Genomic DNA, 12,339 nt, shown 5'->3' with positions numbered 1-12,339 from the left:
AGTGGTGCCTTTGTGTGTTTTCCAGTACCCCATGTCAGAAACGGTGGTTTTCAGAGGTGCCTTTGTGTGTTTTCCAGTACCCCATGTCAGAAACGGTGGTTTTCAGTGGTGCCTTTGTGTGTTTTCCAGTACCCCATGTCAGAAACGGTGGTTTTCAGTGGTGCCTTTGTGTGTTTTCCAGTACCCCATGTCAGAAACGGTGGTTTTCAGTGGTGCCTTTGTGTGTTTTCCAGTACCCCATGTCAGAAACGGTGGTTTTCAGTGGTGCCTTTGTGTGTTTTCCAGTACACCATGTCAGAAACGGTGGTTTTCAGTGGTGCCTTTGTGTGTTTTCCAGTACCCCATGTCAGAAACGGTGGTTTTCAGAGGTGCCTTTGTGTGTTTTCCAGTACCCCATGTCAGAAACGGTGGTTTTCAGTGGTGCCTTTGTGTGTTTTCCAGTACCCCATGTCAGAAACGGTGGTTTTCAGTGGTGCCTTTGTGTGTTTTCCAGTACCCCATGTCAGAAACGGTGGTTTTCAGTGGTGCCTTTGTGTGTTTTCCAGTACCCCATGTCAGAAACGGTGGTTTTCAGTGGTGCCTTTGTGTGTTTTCCAGTACCCCATGTCAGAAACGGTGGTTTTCAGTGGTGCCTTTGTGTGTTTTCCAGTACCCCATGTCAGAAACGGTGGTTTTCAGTGGTGTCTTTGTGTGTTTTCCAGTACCCCATGTCAGAAACGGTGGTTTTTATTTGCATTTCTCTTGTCATAAGCGAGTGTATTTAAAAATATCTTTAAAGCCGTTTCTATTTCTATTTCTCTTTCTCTTTCTGTAGACTGTTTTGTTCATATCCCTTGGACTACTGAATTATTGAACTTCTCAGGAAATACTTTGAAAGATTTTTACATGGGCAAATATATATATATTTTTGGATGTCCTGACTAGCTCACCCATCCAGGTTATCTCTGCATTTTATTGTCTTTGAGCTACTTTACAACTCTATACATTGTGGAGAACTTATGATAATACAAATTATTCCTGTCCATAGAAATGAGAGAAAAGAATTTTTTTTATATATCTACTTTAAATTCTAGGGTACATGTGCACAACATGCAGGTTTGTTACATATGTATACATGTGCCATGTTGGTGTGCTGCACCCATTAACTTGTCATTTACATTAGGTGTGTCTCCTAATGCTATCCTTCCCCGCTCCCCTCACCCCATGACAGGCCCCAGTGTGTGATGTTCCCCTTCCTGTGTCCATGTGTTCTCATTGTTCAGTTCCCATCTATGAGTGAGAACATGTGGTGTTTGGTTTTTTGTCCTTGCGATAGTTTGCTGAGAATGATGGTTTCCAGCTTCATCCATGTCCCTACAAAGGACAGTAACTCATCCTTTTTTATGGCTGCATAGTACTCCATGGTGTATATGTGCCACATTTTCTTAATCCAGTCTGTCATTCATGGACATTTGGGTTGGTTCCAAGTCTTTGCTGTTGTGAATAATGCCGCAGTGAACATACGTGTGCATGTGTCTTTATAGCAGCATGATTTATAATCCTTTGGGTATATACCCAGTAATGGGATGGCTGGGCAAATGATATTTCTAGTTCTAGATCCCTGAGGAATCGCCACACTGTCTTCCACAATGGTTGAACTAGTTTACAGTCCCACCAACAGTGTAAAAGTGTTCCTATTTCTCCACATCCTCTCCAGCACCTGTTGCTTCCTGACTTTTTAATGATTGCCATTCTAACTGGTTCACGTGAGATGGTATCTCATTGTGGGTTTGATTTGCATTTCTCTGATGGCCAGTGATGATGAGCATTTTTATACGTGTCTTTTGGCTGCATAAATGTCTTCTTTTGAGAAGTGTCTGTTCATGTCCTTTGCCCACTTGTTGATGGGGTTGTTTTTTTCTTGTAAATTGGTTTGAGTTCTTTGTAGATTCTGGATATTAGCCCTTTGTCAGATGAGTAGATTGCAAAAATTTTCTCCTATTCTATAGGTTGCCTGTTCACTCTGATGTTAGTTTCTTTTGCTGTGCAGAAGCTCTTTAGTTTAATTAGATCTCATTTATCATTTTTGGCTTTTGTTGCCATTGCTTTTGGTGTTTTAGACATGAAGTTCTTGCCTATGCCTATATCCTGAATGATATTGCCTAGGTTTTCTTCTAGGGATTTTATGGTTTTAGGTCTAAATTTAAGTCTTTAATCCATCTTGAATTAATTTTTGTATAAGGTGTAAGGAAGAGATCCAGTTTCAGCTTTCTACATATGGCTGAGAAAAGAACTTTTATCTCAGGAGTATGAATCCTTTTAAACTATCAGGTCCAGAGAGACAGTAAAATGAGGCAGCAGTCACATCACATACACCCCTTGACCTTATGCGTGCATCTCTTGAAACTGCTTGCTGCTGCTACAAGTAGCTATGAATCAATGTAGTGATACCACATCAGACACTGTACCCCATGCCCTGTACCCTCCAGTTATGAATCAACCTAGTGACATGCACTGGAAGCCATACCCCATGCCCTGTACCCTACAGCTATGAGTCAACCTAGTGACATGCACCAGACACCGTACTCTATACCCTGTACCCTACAGCTGTGAGTCAACCTAGTAACATGCACCAGACACCTTACCCCATACCTTGTACCCTACAGTTACGAGTCAACCTAGTGACATACACTGGACACCGTACCCCATGCCATGTACCCTCCAGTTAAAAATCAACCTAGTGACATCCACTGGACTCCATACCCCATGCCCTGAACCCTACAGCTATGAGTCAACCTAATGATGCCACACCAGATGCTGTTACTGGCATCCTATAGCTTAACAATGTACAGCCAATCACTCAGCACTGTTGTTTCTGTAAACCGACAAGAATTCCTGACAGTCAACTTGCTGTCAGCCCACTCCCCATCCTCTTCTTTTGCCTTTAAAAACCCACTTGTGGCCAGGCATGGTGGCTCACACCTGTAATCCCAGCACTTTGGGAGGCCGAGTTGGGCGGATCACCTGAGGTCAGGAGTTCAAGACCAGCTTGGCCAACATGATGAAACTCTGTCTCTACTAAAAATACAAAAGTTAGCCGGGCATAGTGGCGTGTGCCTGTAATCCCAGCTACTTGGGAGGCTGAGTCAGGCGAATTGCTTGAACCCAGGAATTGGAGGTTTCAGTGAGCTGAGATTGCGCCACTGTACTCTAGCCTGGGTGACAGAGTGAGACTCCATCTCAAAATCAACAACAAAAAAATAAAAAAAACCCACTTGTAACTGCTGCTTCTCAGAGCATATATTATCGGAGCATATACTTAGGGCAACCTGAATCTCTGCTCCCAGCTGCAATCCTCAAGCTTGGCCCAAATAAACTCCCTACTTATATTAACTTTGCCTCGGATTCTTCCTTTTAGGTTGACTATCTGGTATAGTCTGCAGGATTTAGAGTGTCTTCCCCTGACCACACGGTGTTTTTCTCTGAAAGCGGCACTTGGTACCAGCACAAACTCTGTCTTCAGAAGTCCCACCAGCTGTTTTGGGTGAGTTCTCCTGAAATTGGGCCTCCCACTGAAACTAGCCCAGTTGTCCCATAGAATTGCTGTTCATGGTTTCTTTAGAATAAACATAGAAATTGACCCTCCCAGTCTTAAAACTTGAGAAACTTACATTTGTCTTACCCGAGTTTCTTTCTCAGGGCACCAACTATCAGGCCTCCCGGATGGTATCAAGGAGTTCAAACTCACCAGGTCACCACATCTGGACAATGAGAGGCCAAACCCCTCACCCGCCATGACTGCCTAACCACCCACCTGCTGCCGGTTGACTGACTCCTCTTCCTTATCCCTCCCTAGTTCCTGTTTTCCTGCATGTAGTTAGATTTCTTCCCTGCTATATAAACCCCTAATTTTAGTCAGTCAGGGAGATGGATTTGAGACTGCTCTCCCATCTCCTCAGCTGCAGCAGCGATTAAAGCCTTCTCCCCTGGCCATACTTGTCTCAGTGATGGGCTTTCTGGGCAGAAAGCAGCAGGACCTAGATCAAACCCCTAGCATTCTGGTAACACCACTCTTTGGTTGAAAGTCCTGACTTATTTAGGCTGTTTTTCAAACTCTTTATTTTAAGAGTAAGGGCTTTGCTCTCTGTCTTCGGATAGGAGATTCAGGTAAAGAGCTCTGTAGAGAAATTTTTTCCACCTCTGTCTCAGGACAAGGGGTTTGGGTCAAACTTTTTCTGCCCCTGTCTCACAGCAGACGTTCAGGTCAGCGGATTTGCCGTTAGGCATTTGTGATCTCTTTGTGCATTGTATGCTTTTAAAAATTGCAGTTACTTTTCTATTTTTGAAACGTGGGCCTGATTTTTCATTTGTGGCAAACTGCTATTAAATACCAGCAGGTTTTACATACATTATAGATATCTAGGAAAGGGGACCTGCCTAACCAAGGATGATCATAAACAACAATGACCACAAATGGAAGTCTTTTGAAATACCTAAAATAATTCGTTTGTACACACAATTGGAAAAAGCCAGTTTTAGAAACAAATTAAATGGAAGACTTCCAGCGGCACCTAAAAAGCTTCTAAAATAAATTCTGAGAAAATCGCCTCCCTTCAGGAGGTAAACAAAGAGATACCTGTCACTACCACCTGAGGAAACTCCCCAGGTCTCTGACCCCCTCCCTGAAACTCCTGTTGTGGCAGCTCAGTGTCACCACAAACCCTTCTGGTTCTGGGGGCTGCCCAGTATTCTTCAGCTCTTCTCCACTCAATTAAAAAGACCACCCAATGAGCAAGACGGGTTTCCAAAATACACCTTTGTTGCCTAGCTGACAATTGCTTAGGGCAATAAAACAAATAACTAAAAGACTAAGAGTCTAAAAGAGGGGAATGGACAAAAATAAAATTCCTGGGATCATTCAAGTGCAGATCCAACAAATTTTTTCTGCATTAGGACTCTAATGACTGACTGATGAAATGCTGACATCCAGGCAATTAGCTAAGCAGCATTCCAGCTGAAATCAGATAAAAAACAACTTTAAATCCTTTAAATGTTGCAACTACCTGCTTTGGATCCCCTGCAAGATTTACCCACAAAAAGGAAGCATGTCCACCCTGTGGCCTAATGACTGGGGTTTGGTGCTTTCACTGTTGCAGCCTGGCTGCTTCCTCGTCAGGGAGCCAGTCCCTTTTGGTTTGGTATTTGTGATAACTTCCAACTTCATGGGATACTGCTTCGCCACTCAGGAAGGTACCTTTGGTAAAAATGATTCAAAACAGAGAAGTATCATCTGTTTGTCCTGGCTAAAATCTGATAAAGAGATAAGAATTTTTTTTTTTTTTAATTTTGAGACAGAGTCCCACTCTGTTGCCAGGCTGGAGTGCAGTGGCGCGATCTCGGCTCACTGCAACCTCCGCCTCCCGGGTTCAAGCGAATCTCCTGCCTCAGCCTCCCAAGTAGCTGGGATTACAGGTGCATGCCACCAGGCCCAGCTAATTTTTGTATTTTTAGTAGAGATGGGGTTTCCCCACGTTGGCCAGGATGGTCTTGATCTCTTGACCTCATGATCCGCCTGCCTCAGTCTCCCGAAGAGCTGGGATTACAGGCGTGAGCCACCGCGCCCGGGCAGTTTTTTGTTTTGTTTTTTTTTTAAAGCTCTATGGTCAGCTTAATTAAAACTGATATTCAAGCTATATGTGTACGTGTGTGTGTGTGTGTTTAAGGCCTTTCTGCTATTGCTCTTGGGGTCTCGTTTTGGAAATTCTTTTTCAGTAGATTGAAACCGTTTTTTAAAAAACTTACGTGTTTGGTTCCTCTGTGTTCACTTCCTTTCTCAAGAACGGCTCTGCCTGTTCTTCTTCCTGCTCCTCCTTCCTCTTTGGTTCCATGTGAAAGGATCTGGAGGGGACATCTCATGCCTCAGACACCTTAATGAGCGCAGGAAAAGGCACCACTCACTGCTTTCCGGGGTCTTCTGTCTTCCTGTGCAGTCTAGAGAGTCATGGGCAGGGTCCTCTCAGGTCTGAAACCGCATTCTGTGCTGCGTGACCTGATCTCTTGGCTTTGGGGCCCTGGAGATTACGTTGTACTGTGGGACAGGACTTAACCTCGGTGTGTGTGATGCCTGCTGTCACTGGTGAGAGCTGCAGTTTTGGGGGTGGCCGAAGGCACTTCTTTATAGTAAATGGTTATTACTACAGGGAGCTACTCATTTCTTTCCATGTTTAGATAAAAAACGTGCAGTTTTAAACACTTAGAGAAATGTCTTTGTAATGAAGTGTACTGTGCAGGTGTTGTATGGCCCAATCCCATGACAGTCCTGTTTTTGAAGGGATCTGGGATTCAGTATAAAAGTAAAATCCTGGCCGGGTGCAGTGGCTCACACCTCTAATCCCAGCACTTTGGGAGGCTGAGGTGGGCAGATCACAAGGTCAGGAGTTCGAGACCAGCCTGGTCAACATAGGGAAACCCTGTCTCTACAAAAAATACAAAAATTAGCTGGGCGTAATTGCAGGCATAGTCCCAGCTGCTTGGGAGGCTGAGGCAGAAAATTGCTTGAACCTGGGAGGTGGAGCTTGCAGTGAGCCAAGATCGTGCCACTGCGCTCCAGCCTAGGTGACAGAGCAAGACTCTGTCTCCAAAAAAAAAACAAAGTCCTTGATTTTTAAAAACCTAAACGCTCTGCCTTCCAACTGCCTGGTTTTCACATTTTTTTTTTGGACATTTCTTTTTTTTTTTTTTTTTTTGAGACAGAGTCTCACTCAGTCGCCCAGGCTGGAGTGCAGTGGCTCAGTCTCGGCTCACTGCAAGCTCCGCTTCCCGGGTTCACGCCATTCTCCTGCCTCAGCCTCCCAAGTAGCTGGGACTACAGGTGCCCACCACCACGCCCGGCTAATTTTGTTTTTGTATTTTTAGTAGAGACGGGGTTTCACCGTGTTAGCCAGGATGGTCTCGATCTCCTGACCTCGTGATCCACCCGCCCTGGCCTCCCAAAATGCAGGGATTACAGGCATGAGCCACCGCGCTCGGCCTTGGCCCTGTTTCTTAATGGGCTCTGCCCTGAGTCCATTGGTCCAGTTGGAAAACAGACTAAACTGAAAGCTACCTATCTAAATGAAATTGGCCTCCCTATAAAATCCTATGGTAAGTTACCTTGGCACCCCTTTTTAATTTTCCTCTAACTACCGTACTTCAACTCCTCCTTAACAAGGCTTAAATTCTCTGTGTGTGCTTTGAGAAATAAATTTGCTACCCTGTTTCCCTCTAAAACTCCATGAGGGCTTGGGCCCCGGGGGAGAGAGAAATCTCAGCCTGTTCCATTCACAGAGACACATTTTAAACCCAACTGTTCTTTGATACTAGTTATTTTCACCTGACTCATGGCTGACATTTTAAAACTAAAGCTATAAGATCTTTATTTATGTCTGTCTGTATTTTTGTATATTCATGTGTACGTGTCTGTCTGTATATTGTTCATGGTACCAAAGTGGCTTATAAATAAATGAGTACTTGTAAATTAAGCAAATAAGCCCAGATGCTTTTCAAGTTCATGTGATTTTAGTAATCTTTGAGAGTTTTTAAATTGTTGGTGAAACAAAAATATCTTCAGCATTTAATTTAGACATTGTGCCTGGGTCTGTTGGTCAGGCAGGTTTATGCCGTCTCTGCTAGAGGCTGGGGGTGAGGACACCTCCCTACAAGACAGGTGTGAAGGAGGATGCCCCTCCCTCATGGCCTACGGGGTTGGGCTTGAGAACTGGAACTGTGTCTCTAGGCCGGAGCTTGGGACCCAGGGGCTGCAGTCTCAGCTGGACTCCTTCCCCCGGCATCTTTGGGAGGGGATGTGGAAGTCCCTTGCTGGGACTCTGAAGGCTTCCCACAAACACTAGTGAAATCTGAATAAAAATGCTTGGAAATGATTTATGAAAAGAGTACCTATGTGTATACATGTGCACATTTGTGTATAAATTCACATTTACAGATAAGAGCCTACCCTTGGGGAGGCTTACATTCTGGCAAGAACTGATTGTTTTTCAGCTCCTTTGTTCTGAGTAAGCTCTCTTTGGCCTAAGGATCAAGAGCAGTAAGAAACTGAATACAAATAACAAAATCCCACGTCTCTTCACCCTCCCATTAGCAGGTATTCAGCTGCTAGAATTATTAAAAGATTCTAAAAATTCAGAGCTTAGTCTTTCCTAATGTTTATGATCCTCTTTAAAGTGAGATAGAAAACAGTGGATTGGCACTTTTTGTAATGTTTAACAAATTTTTTTTTTGGTAGAGGTGGGGTCTCACTGTGTTGCCCAAGCTGGTCTCAAAGTCCAGACCTCAAGTGATCCTCCTGCCCTGGCCTCTCAAAGTGCTGTGAGTAGAAGTGTGAGCCACCACGCTCATACTTTACCATTTATTCTACTTTCTGGTTATACTTTAATGAAACTTGGAGTGCAGTTTGACATACATACAGACACATATGCACACATGTGTATGTATATGCATATGTGTCTAAATTCACGTTTACAGGTAACTGAATTGGACTGTTCTCAGTGCTAGGATAGCACTAGCATTGTGTGTGTCTGTCTTTGGAAGGATGCATGGGAAACTGGACGGGTCCATGATTGCCTCTGAACAAGAGAACTGAATTGGCTGAGACGTTTTCACTTTGTAGCTTTTTCAACCTTGACTTTTGTATCAATTTTAAGACTAAGATAATTTTTTTAAATTCCAGCATTGGAGAAGACTTGGACCTTCTCTCTCCAGGGGCTCCTGGTTAGATAAAAATAGGTTCCTCTTGTGCCAAACATGATTTCTCTCCGTCTGTTTCCCTCCCGCTTTTGCCACATTTCTTGGGTTGTCTTCTCTCATCTTCACATCTTGGCCTGCTGCCCTCACTGTGCCGTTGCCCCTGCTCGTCCTCTTAAGCCAGTACCCTCCTTCCTTCTGCCTCTGTAACCACGTCAAATCTCCCATTGCTCTCCTAGAACTCTTACTACACACCTCTCTAGCAAGCCTCTTTCTAACTTCCCCCCACTTTCAAAAGTATTAATGTTCATTGTAAAAATATGAAGGAGGAAAATAAATCATCCAAAATCGATATGGTTCCTCTGTCCTGTTTCATCTCCAGCCAGCCTCTGCTCACCCTGAAAGGTTCAGCTCACTAGTTCTTTCCCTGAGATTTTATGCTTCCTCTGTATCCTACAGTCCTGCGTTCTGTCTTCATGGCATCTTGCTCACTAGAGTGTAAGCTTTCAAGAGACCGGAGAGGTCTGCTCTGCTCATTGCTGTATACCCCACATCCCACACAGATGCTGTAGGAGCTCAAGTACTTCTCACATTGATGAATCGGTGGATGATGTTTACACAGTGTTTTCTGAATTTCCTCAGCATTCTGTAGCTTCTGCTATTCTATCCTTCGTCGTTCCAGGAGGGTAGGGACTACTTCCTGTCCTTGCAAGACTTTATGAAGCCACCTACAGTCTGTAAAGGACTACCGAAGAGGAGGCGTGGTATTATGAATACTGTCACACCAACAAGCTCTGGGTCTGTTTTCTCTGCAGCATGGAGTTAAGGAGTTCGACTCAAGGGTTCTCAGACTGCCCTTTAGAGCCACAAGGAGACTTAGGATCCCTTGCCAGGGTTGCCTAATTGAAATGTCATTTTGGAGCTTGACTAGATATTTGTAAGCTTTCAAACCTGAGACTTTGAAACATATCAAGAACCTACCCTCAGGGAGGCTTAAATTCTGGCAAGAACTGATTTTTTTTTTCAGCTTCTTTGTTCCGAGTAAGCTCTAATACATGTTTGCTGTATGAATATCTACTATAGGAAAGGCGCTGATAGGGCATGCACTGGTCTAAGACAAAGCCCTTATTTTTGGGTTGCTCTGTCCAACGTACCGAATTGAATACAGGTTGCCACCGGCACATGTGGATGAGCATGGCCAGTCTGAATGGAAATATGCAGAAGCTATAAAAGACACACCGGCTTTTAAAGACTTAGTGCTGAACATGAATGTAAGCGATCTCAATCATTTTTATGTTAATTACATGTTGAAGTGATATTCTGGATATATTAAGATGCATTATTAATGTCACCTACTTCTGACTTTTCAAATAATGGCTATTAGAAAATCTGAAGTTACATGCATGCCTCATATATTTTTATTTAATAGTATTGCTTTATGGGGTTTACAATTCAGTGCAGTAGTACTTCATCTCATGAATTTACACACTCCTGAGCACCCGGCCTCTCACATACTGTCCCTGGCCAGAAGAATCATTACCACCTGGAGGCTCATTAGAACCGGCAGATTTACCAGCCGCACCCATGCCAGACCCACTAAATGAGATTCTGCATCTTTACCAGGTCCTCAGGCGATCTGTGTGCTCACGAATGTTTGAGAGGCTCTGGCTTACTTAAATTACAGTAACAGGCCTCCCCTTGTATCCCTCCCCATATTTTTGCTCCTCCAGTCCTACTGGATTAAGGATTCTTAACGTGAGGATCAACATAATTCTGGGCCTTAGGAATCCACAGAATTTTATGCAGCATTACCTGTGCATGCATGTGTATGTGCACTTTTCAGGAAAGGGTCCATTGCTTTTTTTTCCTCCCCCCCATGTCAGTAAAGCAGTGTTCTCAAAGGATGTTCCCGTCAGCAACACTTAGGAACTTGGGAGCAATGCACATGCTGGAGGTGGAGCCTAGTGGTGCTTTAATAAGCCCTCCAGTGATCCTGATGTCACAAGTTTGAGAACTACTGAATTAGAGACTGAAGGCAGAGAACAGGGCGAGGCCACTTGGTACATCATGGTCTAGTCTGGGTGACCAGGACTGTGAGACTGCCCTAAACCGAGATGGGCATCCAGTGAGCTGGCTGGAGAAGTGGAGTGAGGCAGGGGAAGGTGATGGGTTTGATTCCAGATGTATTGAACTTGATGACTTTAATTTCAAATGTTTGTCAAATAATTTTCTATCCATATATTCAGCCTAGCATAAGAGTTAAGAAAATGGGTTTTACAATCAAACAGAACTGAGCTTGAGACTGACCTACTGGGTAAATCTGAGCAAGTTATTACATCTTTTTAAACTTCCCTGTTTACACCTATCTTGTCTTGAGTAGCCCGACCAAAACTATTGCTTTCCTCCAGTTGCACACTTTTCCTTCTTGTTTATGAAAAGATCACTTTCACACAAGTATCCTATTTCTAGTTTTATTTTCTTTTAATATTGGAAAGTGGCAAAATGCTTATTCTCTAAGCCACTTGCTTCACTACTTCAATTTGGTGGCCCCCAATTACAGAAGCAACCTTGTCACTTCACTCACTCCATACACCCTCCTAGAGGGCTTTATTTTGCTGTCATCAATGACTGACATTTTTAGTGATACTCATGTATTATAGATATGGGTTTCGTATTTGTCAGTTGAAATTTTTTTATTGAAAAGACTTTTAGAACACAATTCTAATAATTAAGGTCTAGAATCAGAGTTGGCATTTCATAAAATAACAAGTGACACTTTTTTTTTTTTTTTTTTTGAGATGGAGTCTCGCTCTGTCGCCCAGCCAGGCTGGAGTGCAGTCGGGTGATCTCGGCTCACTGCAACCTCCGCCTCCCGGGTTCAAGAGATTCTCCCACCTCAGCCTCCCAAGTAGCTGGGATTACAGGCACCTGCCATCATGCCCGGCTAATTTTTTTTGTATTTTTGTACAGATAGGGTTTCACCATGTTGGCCAGGCTGGTCTCAAACTCCTGACTTCAGGTGATCCACCCACCTTGGCCTCCCAAAGTGCTGGGATTACAGGCGTGAGCCACCACGCCTGGCCGACACCTCATTTTTAAATGAGGACCAGTAAGCCTGTTGCTTAGGAAAATGTATCTAGAAGAACAAAGACAAAATGAGGGTGAATAGAATGATACTACTACTACTGTTGGAAACTTCACAATCCTACAGGAACTGGGACTTTAATATTCAGACCTAAACCATCTGATCCCAGTTGTGATACGTCTATCACATGAATGATGAATGATGGCACGAATGATGAAAACCAGAGTACCGACTAAGGCTGGGTTAATGTTGGCACTAAGACCTGGGGCTGGTCACTACCCACAACTACCACATCAACAAGTAGATGAAAACAGCACAGGGTTAGCCTCAGCTGGCCTCCAATTAAGAATCTATTCCATTCTGAGTTGTGTATCTGTTTTTCAGGCTGATTTGCAATAATTGATATGCAGCTGATATAATAATCATCCTCTCCTTTTTATATCATGTATGGTCTTTTTGAGATCTGGTGAGAGTAAATTCAATTTATACATTTAAGTGAACGAATGATGTTTAACACACTGATTTTATATAAAGTT

The sequence above is a fragment of the Gorilla gorilla genome, chromosome 8 (assembly GCF_029281585.2).
Source record: "Gorilla gorilla gorilla isolate KB3781 chromosome 8, NHGRI_mGorGor1-v2.1_pri, whole genome shotgun sequence".
Taxonomy (NCBI): domain Eukaryota; kingdom Metazoa; phylum Chordata; class Mammalia; order Primates; family Hominidae; genus Gorilla; species Gorilla gorilla.
This window is presented reverse-complemented; position numbering follows the sequence as displayed.